Below are 18,662 nucleotides of genomic sequence, written 5' to 3'. Positions count from 1 at the left end.
TTGGAAAGTATTCGGTTGCAATGAAAAGTTTTTCAGAGAATTTGGCAAACCATTCCAAATCCTGACACGAACAGTGAATGATTTCTCCATTACTGTGTGTGAAAAGAATCTAATAATATTTGCGTATTCCTACTTGAATGCAAAAATGTTATTGAGTTACCCAGTATGATGGGCAATTGCACTTAATGAAGCAATACAAGAAATAGACACATCTTAAGTTAATAAAAGCATCCAAAGTACAGTCCAACAATTGTGAGCTAAAATAATCACAATTATTTCTCGCATTACAGCCATATATGAACCTTAAGATACAATTAAAACAATAATGCAACTTTCCAATATTTGCAGCCGTTGTATTAGAGTAAATCTCGAGACCATATAGGATGTTAGGCATTAAAATAGTTAGGGCCAACCTGCGCCTTATACTCAAAGGAAAATTACGTCAAGGCTGTACAGCCGCCTTAATGTATAAGTCACCTTTGAACATACACGCGAAGTGTGGCCTGTAAAGTTGAGGCCAAGATCAATCCCAAAACCCCAAACAATTAACAGATTCCAGAATTATTTTGAATTATAATGGACGAAGGAAAGTCACCACGACAAATATGAAATAGAGTGTAATTAGTTTTTGTTATGTTAACACTTGTTTACGCCGGATTTCCCCAACTGGCAACCCTATTTCTGTTTTTCAGTATTCCGAAATATTTCTATTCGGCATCCCTAATTGTACCTTGTATGCTCTCATTCTTTCTCTGAATTTCCTTACTAAACATACATTGTAATATTCTTCATAATAAACACTTGTCAACTAAGCATCAACCAATACTGTTGTTCTTGGTAAGAAGTCGCTCCATTTCAACGTATTCAATAAAGAACCATTACCGTTCCTATATCCAAAATCCTAAAACATTGCATTTTCTTTCCTTTTTTAAATTTAATTATTCCTTGGTGGATGAATCTTAAGGAAAATATTTCCACCATTGAAATATTTTCGAGGCTCACGGCAAGAAACCAACCACCCTTCTTTCTGGTGAAAATCCCCACAATTGGCGTTTTCAACACTGATTTTATTGAGATCGCACCAGCTAAAGATTCTTCCGATGTCAGTATGTAGAGCGTTTATACAGTTGTCAATTGAGTTACCCGAACTAGTGCAAAATAACACTGTGCAGCACTGGAAATGCAAACAGCTTCTAATGGGCATTTTCTGAAAGTACATATTGAGACTACAAAAACCTTAGTTGGGTTTTGTGTTCTTAGATCGGGATTAGATTTTATGGCCACATCTAAACCGACCTAAAATGAGCCGTTGTTCCAGTGATCGGACCTTTATCTCCGAAACAAATAAGAATTTTGCTTTGCAGTCTTCAGCAATATTGTAGCACTTAAGTAGTAGAACTTATGTGTCAATCATATGAACTAGGAAAATCTGCATCTAGCGCATCAAACTTGTTAAAATATAGAAAATTTGCATAATTTCTGAAATTCTGGTCAGTAACAACTAAACTGTTGGGAGTTGAAACAAGTAACCATTCTAAAAATTTTCCAAATAAAGTGAACATCAAGTCTTCAGAACATTCTGAAACTCTAAAATGGTTATTTCACGTTGCTTAAGGGGTATTTCATAACATACCTTTTACAAAACTTATTTCAAACAATATTCACACAGGCTGTTTATTCTCATGTTGTGGATTTCAATGAATTATTGAAATATTTACCAAAATGTTGTTGAAAAATTTGCTATAAACATGGCAATAGAGGCATTTTACAAGAATATAATGTCCTGAAGAGTTGTGTATTACATTCCCGTGAATATTTTCTCAAAAGTTAGCATTAAGAAGAATTTAACATTTTGGGAGATACGCTGCGAAATATACACAACTTATAGAATTTTTAGATATAGTATAAAATTTGAGGCAATAAATGTAGTTTTTCGAGTTCACTATTCCTCCAAATATTTTTTCTTGCTCTTGTCTACTAGTTTGCTGCAGATGTCAAAACAAGATTCGTATTGGTTTCAGAGATACAGCCCCGATTTATTTTAAAAAATCGAGTTTTAAAACATTTACGAGTGAATTTAACATTATAATGTATTATTTTAATTTTAGTAATTTGGGTGAATTAACAAAATGATATTATGGTAAAAGTAATATTTTAGTTATTAATTATCGTATCAATAACTAAATTATGCTTGCTCCCGGCATCCGCCTAACTAACCTCTGTGTTTACCAGGAATCGTGGATGCATAAAAGGAACTGCTAGGAATGTTGTTTTGATCCACCAAAATACCAATGGGTGACAAATAATTTGTATTTGTCCTACATTTAAAATATTTTGTACAACGTTCCTTCAAAATTTTGGACTGTGTACAAATTTAGGAGTACAATTTTCTGCGTAATCTGCAATGCGCACGACTGATGACTTTTCATAAATATATTTTTTTGAAAATCTCCTGTTTTCCGATTTATAGTTCTTCCCAATAAATTTCCGAATATTATTTCTTTCAAAAACTTCCATTTGTTTCATAACGGTTGCTGAAATGGTGAACCAAATCGGAAAAGCATAGATAAGGACTGGTGTTATACTAACCTTGTATAGGAGTAATTTCGTTTCAGCCGAAAAGAATTTGTTATGAAACAATATAGCGAACGACGCCTTCATTCTATTAGCTTTTCTTATGTTTTCCCTAGCGTGATTATTAAATTTTAACAATATATTGAAGTTAACTCCAGAATATTAAAATGAGTTTTCAAATTTAATTTCGTTCCCCTGAAGAAATAATTTCAAATTCTTGATTTGTGGAACCACGAACCGTTTGCATTTTCCGAAAGCGTTTCGTAAGCATAACGCTTTACTTTTCGCCACATTTATTTTAATTCCCCAATCAAAATAAAAATTATTCACTTGCTCAAGGTGATGGTGAATATCGTAAAGTGTAGGTCTATTGTTATGATGAACCTCAAAGTTACACCTTGTAAGATTATGACGGAAATTCATATAATTCCGAGAGATGGGTATATCATATGGTCTTTTCCAGTACTGCAAGAATCTACTAATTTTTACTATTTTTTTTCGATAACAGAATGGATAAAATGTTATCGTAGTAAAAAGTAGTAGCTTCTTGCAGGTTCTGGAACAGAGCAATAATAGAAATCACCAACAAGAAGAATATCGTTGTATCACTAGACCATGGCACAATAATAAAGGTACAACGGCAAAAACAGCTGATTATCACATTAGTTGTCAAAATGTATTATTGTGAATAATTCATTATGGTGGATATCATCATATTTACATGACAGATCTCAGTCAGTCTTATTGGAAGGCTGTCACTCAAAATCATTAATCGTTCCATCCGGTATTTCTCAAGGAAGTCAACTCGGACCAATTTTATTTATTGTTTTTGTTAATGACCTTCTACCATATTAAAAATAATGTATGCATACGATGTCAAGTTATTTATGACACATAAGTCTCAATATCAATATAAGTGGATTTGCTTAAAAACGATTTAGATAGTCTTTTTCAGTGGTGTAGTATAAACTGTATGAATTTGAACCTAAAAAGTGTAAGCTTTTTTCGATCGGCTCCTTTATTTTATCAGTATTGTATTAATGGACATGCATTATCATCAGTAGAATCATACGTTGATCTTGGACTTTTGATGGATCCGAAGTTGAATTTTAATAACCACATTATTACTATGGTTAATAAAGCTAATATGTTTCAAAAAACGTTGGGCGAAAGAATTTTCTGATCCATATGTAACTAAACAATTATACACATCTCTTGTTAGGCCAATTTTAGAGTATGGTACTGTGGTGTGGAATCCTCATTATGCAATCTATGATAAAATTGAATCTGTACAGAAACAGTTATTACTTTTTGCATTACGAAATCTACATTGGAGTAGTGATTCCAATTCAAGCCTTCTTTTACTAATAGACTAAAACATATCCGCTTACCTACGTTAAAAAGTAGACGTATAATATTTAATGCTATTACAACTCTGAAAATATTAAATGGCTCTGTACCTTCTGACTTTTTAATATCGTTTTTAGAAAAAAACATACCTTTTAGATCCAGTAGATACTACCAATTTTTATATTTACATTTTCGCCGTTCAGACTATGCAATGTGTGATCCCCTCTATAGAATGAGTGTTGACTTTAATTCCTTGTATAGTATTATAGATTTTGGAATGAGCACAGGCATTATTAAATCTAGAATAATTATGTTGTTGAATGAGTAGTAAATTATACAATATAGATATAGTTATATAGCTGATGAATTAATTTTTTGTAGCTGGTCTTTAAACGAAATAAACAAATAAACCACTATGTGTTCACGGTCCCTACGTATGGGAATGGTCACCTTCTCGGTCGGAAGGGGTGGTTGTGAGTGGCTTTTGGAACGTTCGTAAAAAAAGCCGCCAAAAAGTCAACAAAATATGCGTAAGTTCCTTTGTTTTTGGCTTGATTTAGATTAACTACGCTGACCAGGTTGAAAATATTACCCATTGTAGAATAATCTTTTCTGAACACAGCCTGAAACACATTTAATATATTATGTGTTGAAAGACAATCTGATATCCTATTTAAAGGAATAACGCATTTAAGTTGCTTGGTATGTTTATATCTCCCTTTTTATGAAGTGGCATCATAATGGATTCTGCAAATGATTTTGGTGTAACTTCTTTTAGAAAAATTTTATTGAATAAGTGTAGATGTTGCTGTAGGAAACTTCTAGGAGCATGTCTGTAAAATTCAAACGGGATGCCATCTTATCATGGAGATTTGTTAGGATTCAATTTCTGTATTACGTTATGCAATTCATAGTACTCGAAAGGTGAATCTAAGAACGGGTCCACCGAGCAGGGAATACACCAACATATTTCTTGAGCTAGTTCAGTTCTTTCTAGAAGAGAGCTAAAGTAAAGTTTAGGGTCTTCTGAATCGAGATTGCCTCTGGAGATGTTTGATTTGTTTTTAATAGAATTAGATAACTTTCACCACTCTTTGCTACAAGTTACTTTATCTGACTTCTTCATGTTATTTTTAAAATATTCTAGTTTTTTTTAATTCCACACAATTTTTTTAAACTTTTTCTTGAGGTGTAGTAGAGTTTTCTATTATATTCAGAGTTTACACTTCTGCAGAGTTTAAGTCTTCTGTACATAACTGATCGAGAACGATAACAAGACCATTTTTCCGCTTTATGGACGAGCTTTGTTTATTTTATTTGAAATGTTCTCAACCATTTTGTTCCCAATTTTATTTTGTTGAAACAACAACGAGTTAAGATTGTGTATATATAGTGTTTGTATCTGTTGTTCGAAAAAAGTCGATATTTCGAGCTTTTGATGTGTTCTATAGTTATAGGATGTGGGGTTTTAATTTGAAGACAAGTAGGAATGTGATCGGAATATGGTTTAGAGGGCATTACCAGTTTCTCAACATAATGCAAAAAGGCAATAGAGCAAATACAGTAATCAATAACAAGTTTCCCATTATTCACCATTTATCCTGCCGTTCAAGATAATGCCACCAATGTTTTCTACAATGTCCAAAAGTTGATTTCCACGAGAGTTTACAATCATATCTTTGGATTGTCTATTAAGACAAATATCCGGAATGTCAGTCGCCATGCTGTCGTCTAAAATTTGAATATTCCACATTCTGGCATTCATATCACCTACTAAACAAAAGTTCGTTAAGTTAAAATCCGCTTAAAAGGAATAACTTTTTTCAGCGTCATGCTTCCATCTATTCAATGGTCATACGCGCAAAATTTGCTGTAAAGAAAATTGGCAAATTTTGCGCGTGTGACTACTGATATATCGTAATTTAAGTAAATTGGAATTATATAAATTGTATTACCACCAAATTTGACCGACAATAATGGATACGTGCATGACGTTATAAATTGCATTCGAAATTTATTTTTAATATCATTTTGGAAGCCATATATACAGTCTCAACAACCAAAAGCGTAGTTGTTGTAAAGTGGCGCTCAATGCATTAGTTACTCGTTAGAAGTTTGACAGTACTACTTTGGGCCGTAAGCACAAAGTTGTACTTCAAAGTAGCAAAGAAATTCTAACGTATGCAAATTTATGAAAATTAGTAAAACGAAAACGAAACAAAAGTTTGATTTTTAAATTAAACATTGCTGCCAGCATTGCAACATCTAGCCATGTTGCAACAAGATAGAATTATATAAATCTAAAACTATCTATTGCTTCAAAACTATATACTTAAGCGAGCTCGTGAAGCACGCAGGTCGCGGGACACCGTATGGCTGCGATCAAAATAGGGGTCACATGGGACAAGTGCCGGAGACGACCCAACCAAAGATGGTGAGTTGTGCCCATGGGAAACCCGGACTCGAATAGGTTTGAGGTTTCATTATTCGGGGATACACGTCAGGACCCAGAATCATAGCCACACGTCCAGCCCTGAAAAATTGAGGATCAGCCAACATCATGCCACCGTAGTGGTCCTTGATAGTCTCCGAAGCTGTTGCTGATGGAGTTATGATGTGCTGCAAGTCGGAGACCCTTGCAGACACTAACAGTCTCTCACCTCGACTGTAAAATGACTCCAAGTTGAGGGGACAGTACTGGTCCTGCTCAACGTGAATGGAGGACAGCCGCATGGACTCTACCAAGGATCGACAGATACGACTGTTACCCGCACACGGATCCAACAGGGCCCGTACTGGATAACGCCTGTCATCCAACACCAAGTTAAACACTAAGGTTGGACCTAATGTTATAATGGGCTGGACACTGAATGTGTGTACAGGGTTGTACCGCACAACGGACGGACCAGGTGTTGGTTGCGGACGCGTAGAGACGGACAGACTAGAAGATGGACGCGTCTGTTGAATCTTCTTTGATTCCTCTTGGGATGAGCAGGGGTGCAGAGGAGTACGGTGCTTCTCGTTGCATTCTCGACACTTCTGCTCACTGGTGCACTCTCGAAAGGAGTGGGATGCGCAAAGGCAGTTGGAGCAGATGTGCCGAGAGACCAACGTCCGGACCTTTTTTTCCAAGGACATGCCTCGGAATCTTCTGCACCTCCTTAATGGATGCGCCTTTTGCCAAAGTGGACATCCGGTTGCCTTTAAACCGCCACTTGAGCCAGAGCTTCTTGGTTTTGTACCCTGTGTTGACCCTTGATGTGCGCCATCAGGTATTACACCAGAACCCACGATCTCCTCTGAGGGAGGAACGGATTCAGTGCTCTCGGCCTGCATCGGCTCTTCTAATTTCTGCGAAGTCGGTGCTGGTGGAATCTCCTGCATGGGAGTATCAGCTTCCGTAGCCTCAGTCGTAGAACCTGGTTCTGTTGAGGTCGTTTCCGCCTTAGGGTCTGACATTACCTCCTGAGATGGTGCCAATTTTCCTCGTCAGACATGGGGTTGAGACCCTCATAGTTGGGAAGAGTAGCAGCCATCTTACCAATATTTTCCATTCTGTGAAAAGATAGAGAGGCCGCGAAGTGAAGAAAATGAAACAATTTATTTATTTTAATTGGTCAAAATGAACAATTTGACTACTTGTCGTCTTACAATTCCGTTTTCGGTTCGTACATCGGCGACTCGAACGTGACCGTCGCTACCGGGATAAACGTTAATTATGCGAGCTAATGTCCACGATGTGGGAGGTAATTGTTCGTGACGAATTACTACGATATCATCCGTTTGTATATCGCGCTGTGGATACTGCCATTTATACCGCTTATGGAGGCTTTTTAGGTACTCTTCTTTCCACCTTTTGCAGAATTGTTGAGTAAGCGCTTTTATTTTACGATACCGATTCACGATATGCAACGGAGCTTCGTCAATTAATGGCTCTACAGGAGCAAGTATTGGCGACCCTATTAGACAATCACCGGTGTTAGCGCTACCGCGTTTTCCGGACTATCATTCATCGAACATCGAGGGCGAGAGTTTAGGCACGCTTCAATTCGAGCGTGTATCGTTGATAATTCTTGAAAGTATACTTTTGGTTGCTAGCGTGTCTCCTAAAGTGCAACTTAAAACTTTTAACCGCAGCTTCCCAGAGCCCACCCATATGTGGTGCTCCAGCTGGGATAAATTCCCATGCGAGTTCCTGATAGCTATACTGTGAACAAACCCTATCACGACCTTCATGAAGTACAGTCTTAAAATCACGCTCTAACTATCTAGAAGCGCCAACGAAATTGGTGCCGTTGTCCGAGAAAATTGTTCTTGGGCAACCACGGCGTGAAATAAATCTATGAAATGCCTCTAAAAATGTTGTCGTCGACAAATCTGAGTTGACTTTAAGATGTATAGTAGGCAGGGGCGATTTGAAAACCTTAATGGGCCCTTCGCGTTTCTGATTCCTGGGGTTGAACTGAGCAAAAAAGTCTACTGGACCATATGTCTACGATGAAAATCGAGCCTCCCGATTTTGACTTTAAGTTTTTTATTGACGTTTTTTGGATAATTTGGCATATAACAGCCAAACCATTGAGATTTTCGATCCAACACAAAGACAAACATTGTAGCCAAGACATTAATTGAAAACTCTCTAATACATCGCAAAAGCATAGGAATGCTCCTTCAGGCAGTTTTGGCCTTAAGAATGTGGAAACTTGTCGGAAAATGTCGACAAATGACATTGTGCTACAAAATTTGACCCGAAAAATATTCAAGTGTTCTGATGCAAAATTATATCGTGTTGGGATCCATCGACAACGACAATGCCTTTATTTCGTTTGGGTCACTTCGTTTTATTTTTTTATAACGGTAAAAGTAGTGAAAATCTGAGTTTCTTACATTTTCAAATTGAAGCGGACATATCTTCTTTTTTTCACAACGGATTTCTAGTGATCCTTCTTCCTTTTAAAGGGGTGAATAATATCTTTAGAACAAGTTATTATTTGTTTAAATTGGTTAACAAATGGCTAAGTTATAGTGGTTTATGTCTGAAACCCCCCACAAAAAACCTATAAAGGAATTTCTCATAATTTTCAAAAATATAATGTTTTTTTGTTTTGTTCAATATTTATTTTGAAAATTATGAGAAATTCCTTTATAGGTTTTTTGTGGGGTTTTTCAGACATAAACCACTATAACTTAGCCATTTGTTAACCGATTTAAAACAATAATAGCTTATTAAAAAGACATTATTCACCCCTTTAAAAGGAAGAAGGATCAAAGGAAATCCGTTGTGGAAAAAATAAGATGTGCCCGTTTAAATTTGAAAATGTAAGAAACCCAGATTTTCACTACTTTTACCGTTATAAAAAAATAAAACGAAGTGACCCAAACGAAATAAAGGCATTGTCGTTGTCCATGGATCCCAACACGATATAATTTTGCATCAGAACGCTTGAATATTTTTCGGGTCAAATTTTGTAGCACAATGTCATTTATCGACATTTTCCGAAAAGTTTCCACATTCTTAAGGCCAAAACTGCCTGTAGGAGCATTCCTATGCTTTTGCAATGTATTAGAGAGTTTTCAATTAATGTCTTGGCCACAATGTTTGTCTTTGTGTTGGATCGAAAATCTCAATGGTTTGGCTGTTATATGCCAAATTATCCAAAAAACGTCAATAAAAAACTTAAAGTCAAAATCGGGAGGCTCGATTTTCACGGTAGATATATGGTCCAGTGGACTTTTTTGCTCAGTTCAGTCCCAGGAATCAGAAACGCGAAGGGCTCGTTAAGGTTTTTTTGCTTCCACACTAATCGCCCCACCCTAATGTATAGCTTTCGTAGAAAAGCCAACAAGTACACAAACGTAGCCTTGAGATCGAAAGGACCAGCAAAATCTATACCTGTAGTGGCAAATGGTCTGGTAATGACAGTTCTTTCCGGAGTTAAAGATGCCATAATTTGAGAACATGACCTTTTCTTTTCTAAAATGCAAGGTTTGGATTTTCTTGTAACCTTACGAATCAACGATGCTGCTCTAGGTATCCAATATTGCATGCGTAAGATAAGTAAAACTAATTGAATTCCTCCGTGAAAGGAAATACGGTGGAAGTATTCTAAACAGAAGAGAAAATCTGCAATTGTAGGGTAATACAATTGGATGTTTCTCTGCGAGAGGCAATGTTGGGCATTGCGCTAAGCGTCCATTGAACCGCATAACTCCATTATCATCTAACATAGGATTTAGAGGGAGCAGAGAGCTTTTGGAATTCAATGTCCTTTTATTTAGTAGACAATCGTACTCATCCGGAAAATGAACTTTCTGAGCTACTATAGCAAGATGCAATCTTGCATTTTTTATTTCAGTGGCTGTATGATATTTCCTATCGAAATTATATCGACCTCTATGCGAAGGATAAACTTTATGGAAGTAACGGTAGACCATTGCAACAGCGCGTAGCGCCCTATCTAGATCTGAAAAATCGTCCAATATATCCATATGTTCCGGAAATGAAAGAAACATGGCACCTTATTTGGCGCATTTCAATGTTCGTATCAGGAACAGGAGTAGACTGAATATGCCACAGAGAAAAGTCTTGACGAAGCCATTGTGGTCCATGCCACCAAATTTCTGACAATGACAACTCCGACGGTGAAAGTCCTCGGCTGCCTAAGTCAGCACAATTGTCTTCAGATCGTACGTGATACCAATTACTTTGACCAACGTTTTCATGTATTCTACATACCCTATTTGCAACGAAAGTGGACCATGTCGAAGGGGTTTTCTTTAACCATGAAAGGACGATCGTAGAATCGGTCCAACAGTAAACTTTTCGAAAAGATATATCAATTTCAGCTACAATCGATTTATACAGTTCTGAAGCTAAAACTGCACCACATAATTCTAATTGAGGCAGTGAAATTGATTTGATCGGTGCTACTTTTGTTTTGCTAGAAAGCAAAAATGTAAAAAGTTCACCATTGGAAGCAATGATACGGATGTACACCACCCCGCGTATGCCTTTTCTGAGGCATCAGAAAATAAATGAAGTTCGGCTACACAATCAGGCACATATTTGACCCAACGAGGTATTTGAATCGAATTAACGCCATGATAAGTTTCAACAAAGCTATGCCATTCATGTACCGTCGTAGACGCAAGCGAATCGTCCCAATCAATCTTATCTAACCAAATCCACTGCAAAATAATCATTGCTACTACAATTACTGGACTCAACCAACCTATAGGATCGAATAACTTAGCAATTGCAGACAAAACTTCCCTTTTCGTATAATTATCTTTAATGGCAAGGGGCTTGACACTAAAATAGAACATATCCAGCTGAGCATTCCATCTAATACCCACAGGCTTAGAGCTACTAGCATCCACGAAGATAAGAAGTTTAGAGTCTATCAAATGTTCAACGGGAAGGGGGTCTAGGATGGAGCGATCGTTAGATGTCCATTTTCTCAACTCAAATTTGGCGTAACCTAATGCATTAATAAGTTGGTACCTAGACCTATGCGCAGTCTCGAAATCATGATATCCCGTCAGGACATCGTCAACGTACATGCACTCACGTAATATGTGTGCCGCCAGCGGAAAATCGGATCCAGTATCTTGAGCTAACTGTAACAAAGTCCGAATGGCTAAGTCAGGGGCACAGTTAACTCCGAAAGTTACAGTTTGTAACTCATAATCCTGTATAGGATTATTGGAAGAAAACATATTTATATAATCTCCATCGAATTATGAGGAGGACCAAGTCCAGTTGTAAAGTCGGACCGACGTGAAGAATGTCGTTGAGGCTTTTTCCATTAGATGTTTTATTGGAGGTGTTTAATACTACCCGTAATTTAGTTGTTTGTTTATCGGGATTGATAACAGGGTGATGAGGCAGATAACAAACCGAATAGTTTGTCGACGTTGTCGAAACTGTCCTCATATGATCTAACTCTAAATATTCACGAACCACCCCATCGTATATTTCCTTAACTTCCGGTTTTCTAAGGAGTGATGCCTCATTACGAAGAAATTGTCTTGTCCGAGGTCGATTTGGCCTATGAATTCTTGTTTAAAGGGAAGTTATACGACGTATCTTCCGTTAGAATCCCTATATGTGGTTCATTTAAAGTTATCCTCACAAAATTGGTCTGAAGGAGACAATAATTTGCGCTTTGGGACTTCTTCTAGTTCCCAGAAACGAAGTAGAGTCTTGTTGAGCTTCTCTTCGTGGGAATATTTCACATTTTTTGAAAATGTTGTGACGTTACTAGAAGAAGCGATATTACTATTAGGGACTGGACCTGCCGAAAACGGTGTTCTGTGCAACTAATGAACCTAATATATTGGATTCTATTCCCTGTAGAAGTATTTTTGGATATAAATCTGCAGCAAGCTCTGTTTTTTGTTTTGCAAAGTATGGAATACCTGCCTATTGGAGCTCGAAATCTGACCTGATGACGTTGTAGCGATATTTGGGCTAGCTTGATTGGATTGGGAAGTGGTTGGAACAAATTCTGATTGCAATGGGGGTTGTGACGTCGTCGTTTTATTATTGGAACTGTTATTTTTTACCGTATCATGATGGAGTAAAGTATGATGACGTTTGTTGTACCTTGAACAACTGTGGGAGCTAGTACAAATCCTAACGTCATGACCTCGAGAAAGACGATTAATGCAAAGCTTGTGTCGCTTTGCTAGTGAGAATCGGTCGGCCGAAGAGCGCTTTCTAAATTCTGGACATAATCTTAAATGATAAAATTGCCTGGGACACAGTATACAACACTTTTCACCAGAGGATTGTGATGATTTGGGTGGAGCCGCATTCGTAAAATGGGTCCTAACTTTCTTCTGCTCTGATTTGTTCGAATCGATTCCTTTTATATCCCTAAGACAAGTAAGTGTTTGAATTCTTTCCGTTAGAAAGACATCCAAATCTTTCCATGAAGACAACGCAGATTTATCTTTTATGCTTTGCTCACACAGCGTAACTGTAAATATGGGAAGCCGTTGCAGACAAAGGAAAACTAATATTGGGTCCCAATTTTCAGTAGCAACTTCATAAATTGCCATGGCAGAAATGCACCCATTTATACCTCGTTGTAGACCTTTCAAACCTGCGCTCGTTTCGTTGTCAAGAACTGAAAGATCAAAAAGAACCTTGAGTTGGTTGTTAACCAGAATGCGAACATTATCATAGATTTCTTTTAAGGATTTTCAGGCTAAACTAAAATTTTTATGAGTTAGAGGGAATTTTGATACAATATCTCGCGCATCGCCACTCGTTTTCTTTAGCAGATGACACAATTTTTCAATATCGCTAAGACGAGAATTATCAACATAAATACCCGAAAAGAAGTCCCTTAATGTTGGCCAAGTAAGAATGACACCGTTAAAGACATCGATGTCACGGAAGATTAATACTATGGCGGAAGATTAATACTATGCAAGCAACTATCAGCATTGGAAACAAAAGAACCTTCACCAAATATACCACTTTGACGCGAAACGTTCAGACCAGAAGCAATGTCTTCTTCTAGAGGCTGTGCTGCACGTGGAGTGCTTGCTTGATTAGATACCCTAGCTGGAGTTTGATTCTTCAAAGAAGGACGCAATTTGTCTATTTTCTTATTGACAGCCGATAATATTCTAACATAGGACTTAAATGCAACATCATACTTGCTATTAAGGGACGTGAGTTCATTAGCCGAAGGCTGGTCACTTGACTGAATCTCATTTAGGCAGTTGTCAAAGAGATCTTTAACCTTATTCCAAAGTATCTTAGCTTCATCCCCATGAATTTTCAAGGAATACGTGTCAAGCTCTTCATCTGGAAGAGTTTCAAAGTTCGTAACGAACTGTACCAGAGAATCAGTGGCTCTGATAAAGGAGGAGAGAACTCAAACGCATTTTGATGGGTTAATTGATTTTCAAAACCAAATCAAAGATTAAACCACAAGTATGCAATAAATTTCCAACAAAATTTGTCGAAAATTCAATAATTGACCAAAAAACTGTAATTGAGACAAGCTTGCGAAAAAAATAAACTTGAATTAAAGAGTAAAATATAAAAATCAATGTGATTTGTATCTCAAACAAAGAAGAATTGGACAAAAATTCTATTAAAAACCAACAGAAATATTTAATAAGCAGCAAAAACCAATAAACTGCACGGTAAATATGAAATGGAAGAATTTTTTCCTTAAAATGTAGCGAAAACTACACCAATTCGAGACAAAAGTAAAAAAATAAAATTTCACTTTTTTCAGTGTGTGAAAAAACTATAATTTTCTCTCAGTGTATGCGGAACATACAATCACTGATTAAAAACACCAAAAATTTTCAAAAAATTCAACACTTTTTCAAAAAAACCGAAAATTTCGTAGAAAATTCAAATAATCACCAAAAACACTAATTGATGTAGTATGCACGGATTGTAAGATGCACATGACCAAAACATATTTAAAATGTTTCAAAAAAGTATCAAATTCAATAAAAAATCAAAAGCAAAATATATAAAATTATAATTTATGAAATGAAAAATAATATAATATATATTCGTAAATATCGAAGACCGACTGTACAGTAAACCACGATTTTCCAACAATTTTTTATTCGCGTACGTATTCGTAAAAATAAAATATTTTACATTTTTTTTTTAATTTTATTTGACAAAAAATTATAACCAAAAAATTAATCACGCCGTGTGCATACAAAGGTTCAATGTGGGAACAGTGAGAACACCATCCAGCATTAACAACAACAACAGTACTGGCTAATGCAGTCAATGTGGTTATGTGGTTCACTGAGTGCCTGTATATTTTGTTTTTGTATTTTTCTAATTTCTTTTTATTCTTTAGCCTTTATTTTTTGTGGTAAAACACTATGTAGGCTTTTTGTATATGGATAAAAAAGTATTAATAACCACTGAACGATATTTAGGCACTTTTTCACTGTTCTCACTTGTTTTAAATTATTTATTTTGTTATTCTCTTAAGGGAATATCACTTTGTATGCGACCGATTAGGTTTGACGGGAAAATAAAACAACAACAAGCCGCGTATTGTAAGACGACCGACTCGCGATTGCACTCTTATATGCCATTTAGATATGACATCATTAGCCGGATTTAACACATTATCAGGTTTTATTTGCTAAATCCAGCAAAAATCTACCAGATTTCCCATACAAAAATAAATCCTCGTATTGAGTGGATTTGTTTTAAATCTGGCATAAATCCTCGTATACAACTCTGTTTTTTGCAACATGTTGCTAGAAAATACAAAAAGTTGCAAGTAGAGTTGTATAGTTCATGAATCAATGTGAAGTGTCAACCCCCATTGTAATAAAAGTAATTTCTACATAAAGAACATTGTTGACATAACACATCCCAATATATCGAATCCATTATCATTCAATGTGCCTTTTTTGGATAGAAAAAAAGAAACATACATACATAAAGCTTTTTCGCAGTTATAATTTGTACAAACACACAACATAAGATTTTTTGCCAGCCACGTAAATGAAATTCTAATTACAATTTTTTTCCGAAGGACGTTTTCTTCTAAACTTAATACAAACTTAATCTTTATTTATGAATGGTGTTCATAATTATCCGAAAATTATTAAAAAATGTGTGCTATGTTGTCGAGTTAAATAGTGTGCTATTTATTTGGTACACTACTGTATCATAGCGGGATGCGTTAAGACATACACACATACATATATGCTAGTTAGAATATTTTTTGCATTCTTCTTTATGCATTTCCAACAAAATTGGAATGCCAAACTGGTTTTGTGTGACGATGAAAATTAGAAGATCGTCATTCGAAGTTTAATGTTTGCAACGATCAACACGCAGTACCCCCGCCGCGACGAAGTGAAAGTTAAGAAAGTGTTAACTTAAAAATACTAAATTATAGTTAAAGTACCCTAAAAATCATAGACTTGAATTTACCTAAAAAGAATAAAACTGAATTTGCATATCTTTGGTGTAAATAGAAATTTGTACATAATCACATGAAAAGAAGAAAACATAAAAATACTCACCTTGTTTAAAAACTCATACCTTGAATACTTACCTTGTGAAATTCTTATACTTACCATTGTACATAAACACTCTACTTACCTTAAAAAACCAACCCCTTGTACTTACCTTTGAAAGCCTAAACAAAAAAAACCAGTGTAAATACTTACCTTGAACTTCAATAAAATTGTGAAATAAAATTAAAATAAAAATAGAGTCTTTTGGTGGCAAAATAAAAAGTGTAAGTTTAAAACATTGGTCCTAGTCGAGCCGAATATGTGTGGTTAAGAAAAATCTTAACATTTACAAAAACAAACATAACATAAAAGTGGAATCTCTTAAAAAGTTTTTTTCTTTCGTAAAAAGTTTTTTTTTACTGTGAAACAAGTGGCATTGAAAAAAAAAAGAAAGAAAAATCGAGAACAGTGAATAATTTTGGAAAAAAAAGGAACAGTGTAATTTGAAAAATAAAAAACACAAAAAGTAAAAAATACAGTGAAACCTAGAACGGAACAACAAACAAAAAATTTCAAAAATATATATTTTTTAAATAAAGCAATAAATTTACAAACTACACAGTGGACACAAAAACAACATATTTAAACAAAATTATTACAAAAAAAAATTTCAAAACTACAAAAACAAAAGTGAACATTTAAACACCAAAACAATTTTTACAACACACAACAATATCTACAAAACGATAAAACCTAAACGCGATCACGGTACGCGTAAATAACAAAACAAAAACTTACCTTGGAGGAGCCTGGAGCTAAGGAATTGAAAAGGCGGACGGACGGACGTAAGCCAAACTCCCTTATACTTACCCTAGACCCTTTGTAAGCAGATCAAAGTTTTTCCTCGCAATTGGAGAACTTTGTCAAACTCTTGGTCAACAAAAATTTGAATAAAGTCAGACCCAATTAACCATAAAGATGGATAAACTTAATCGAGAAAAATTTAAAAATTGCCTCAATGATTTACAAGATTACGTGTCGATTTTGACGATTGCAAACACAGAGGACGACATCCATAGGCTGGAAAAATCGAGAGTACAGTTGGATTCTGTTTTTGATCAAGTCAAAAAAGCATATGTGGAATGCAGGGATTATGTTCCAGAAGAAGGAGAAAAGGCAGTGGACCAAAACAAGCTGAGAACTCATTATTTGGAGGCTATTGAGTCATATAAAAATGCAGCCGGAGCCATTAATGGACAAATCCAGACTGTTAAACTGAAAGAAACAGAAATGAAAACCAAAAGAGAGACGGAATTAGGGTTAAAAATGAACACTGAATCAGATTTCACACCAGCATCCAGATTACCACCGTGCGACACGGATATATTCAAGGGAGGATATAGCGAGTGGCCTACGTTCCGAGACCTCTTTACAGCGATATATATCAAAAGTTCCAAACTAAGTAAGGTGGAAAAACTTTTCCATTTGACACAGAAGACGACAGGAGAAGCGAGAGAGATTGTCAGCAATGTGCCTCTAACAAATGACGGTTTTGATTTGGCGTGGAAGAATCTCACCGACCGTTATGAAAACCAAAGAATGCAAGTCAACGAGCAGATAAAAATTCTCTTTAACTTACCCAATGTAACGTTTGACTCGAGTAGTACAATACAAAAACTTCAAAGAACTATAAATAGTTGTATTCAGACTCTTGAGACTCTAGATGTTGATGTAAAGGGTTGGGACCCGATTCTTATTTATCTTTGCTCCTCAAAACTTCCTCGATCCTTCTTAGAAGAATTTGAAAATTCGTTAAAGGATGTCAAAACTTTGCCCACGTGGGAACAAGTAAACTCCTATTTGACTCACAAATTTAAAACGCTAGAATCTGTTGGGAATATTAAGCCGACAAACCCAAAATTCACTCATCAAAAACCAGATTTTGGTAGAAAATCAAAATTTACCAGTAGCTTTCAGACCAATACATGGTCTAATTCTCAATCACAAGGGGGTAGACCAAATAAGCAAACTTTGAATCAATCGTCAAAGACTCAAAATACGCAAAATTGTCCACTTTGTAAGGCAAATCATTTTATTCGAGATTGTTCTCAGTTCCTAGGAAAGTCAGTAAATGACAGAATTCATTTAGTCAAGATCTCACACCTTTGCTACAATTGTCTTTCGTCGAATCACGGCGTCAAAGAATGTAAAAGTCGGTTTGGTTGTCGTACGTGCAATATGAGACACCATTCCACGTTACATAAGGGAACAGACACCCAACAACAAACCCAAAATTACAACTTAGCAAGAGATGAAGTGCGCCCTAGTACTAGTGCTTCAGCTCTCACAACCACAATACAGTCCACAGAACCACAAAACGTTACAACCTTGACTCTACAAGAGCATAGTGTTTTCGAACATAACCCTAGTGCAACTTTGCTTTTCACTGCTATAGTACAGGTCGAAAATAGAGGACAATCATATGATGCCAGAGCAATTATTGACCCTGGATCACAATCTACTTTTATCTCTGAAAAACTTCGAAACAAATTAAAATTGCCTATCAAGAAAAACCTTGTTCATGTTACAGGACTTAGCCAAATCGTCTCAGAAACTTCTACAAAATCTTGTCTTTTCACTTTGCGTTCTCGTTTAGACCCCAGCTTTGAATTAGATGTATGGGCACCAGTTTTGAAGACCCTTCCTTCTAATTTGCCTTCACAAAATATTGAAAAGAGTAAACTTACAGATATTATTGGTCT

The sequence above is a fragment of the Musca autumnalis genome, unplaced genomic scaffold (assembly GCF_047663935.1).
Source record: "Musca autumnalis isolate F117 unplaced genomic scaffold, ASM4766393v1 scaffold_3, whole genome shotgun sequence".
In the NCBI taxonomy this organism is placed as follows: Eukaryota; Metazoa; Arthropoda; class Insecta; order Diptera; family Muscidae; genus Musca; species Musca autumnalis.
The sequence above is the reverse complement of the archived record's forward strand: the minus strand, read 5'-3'. Positions refer to the sequence as shown.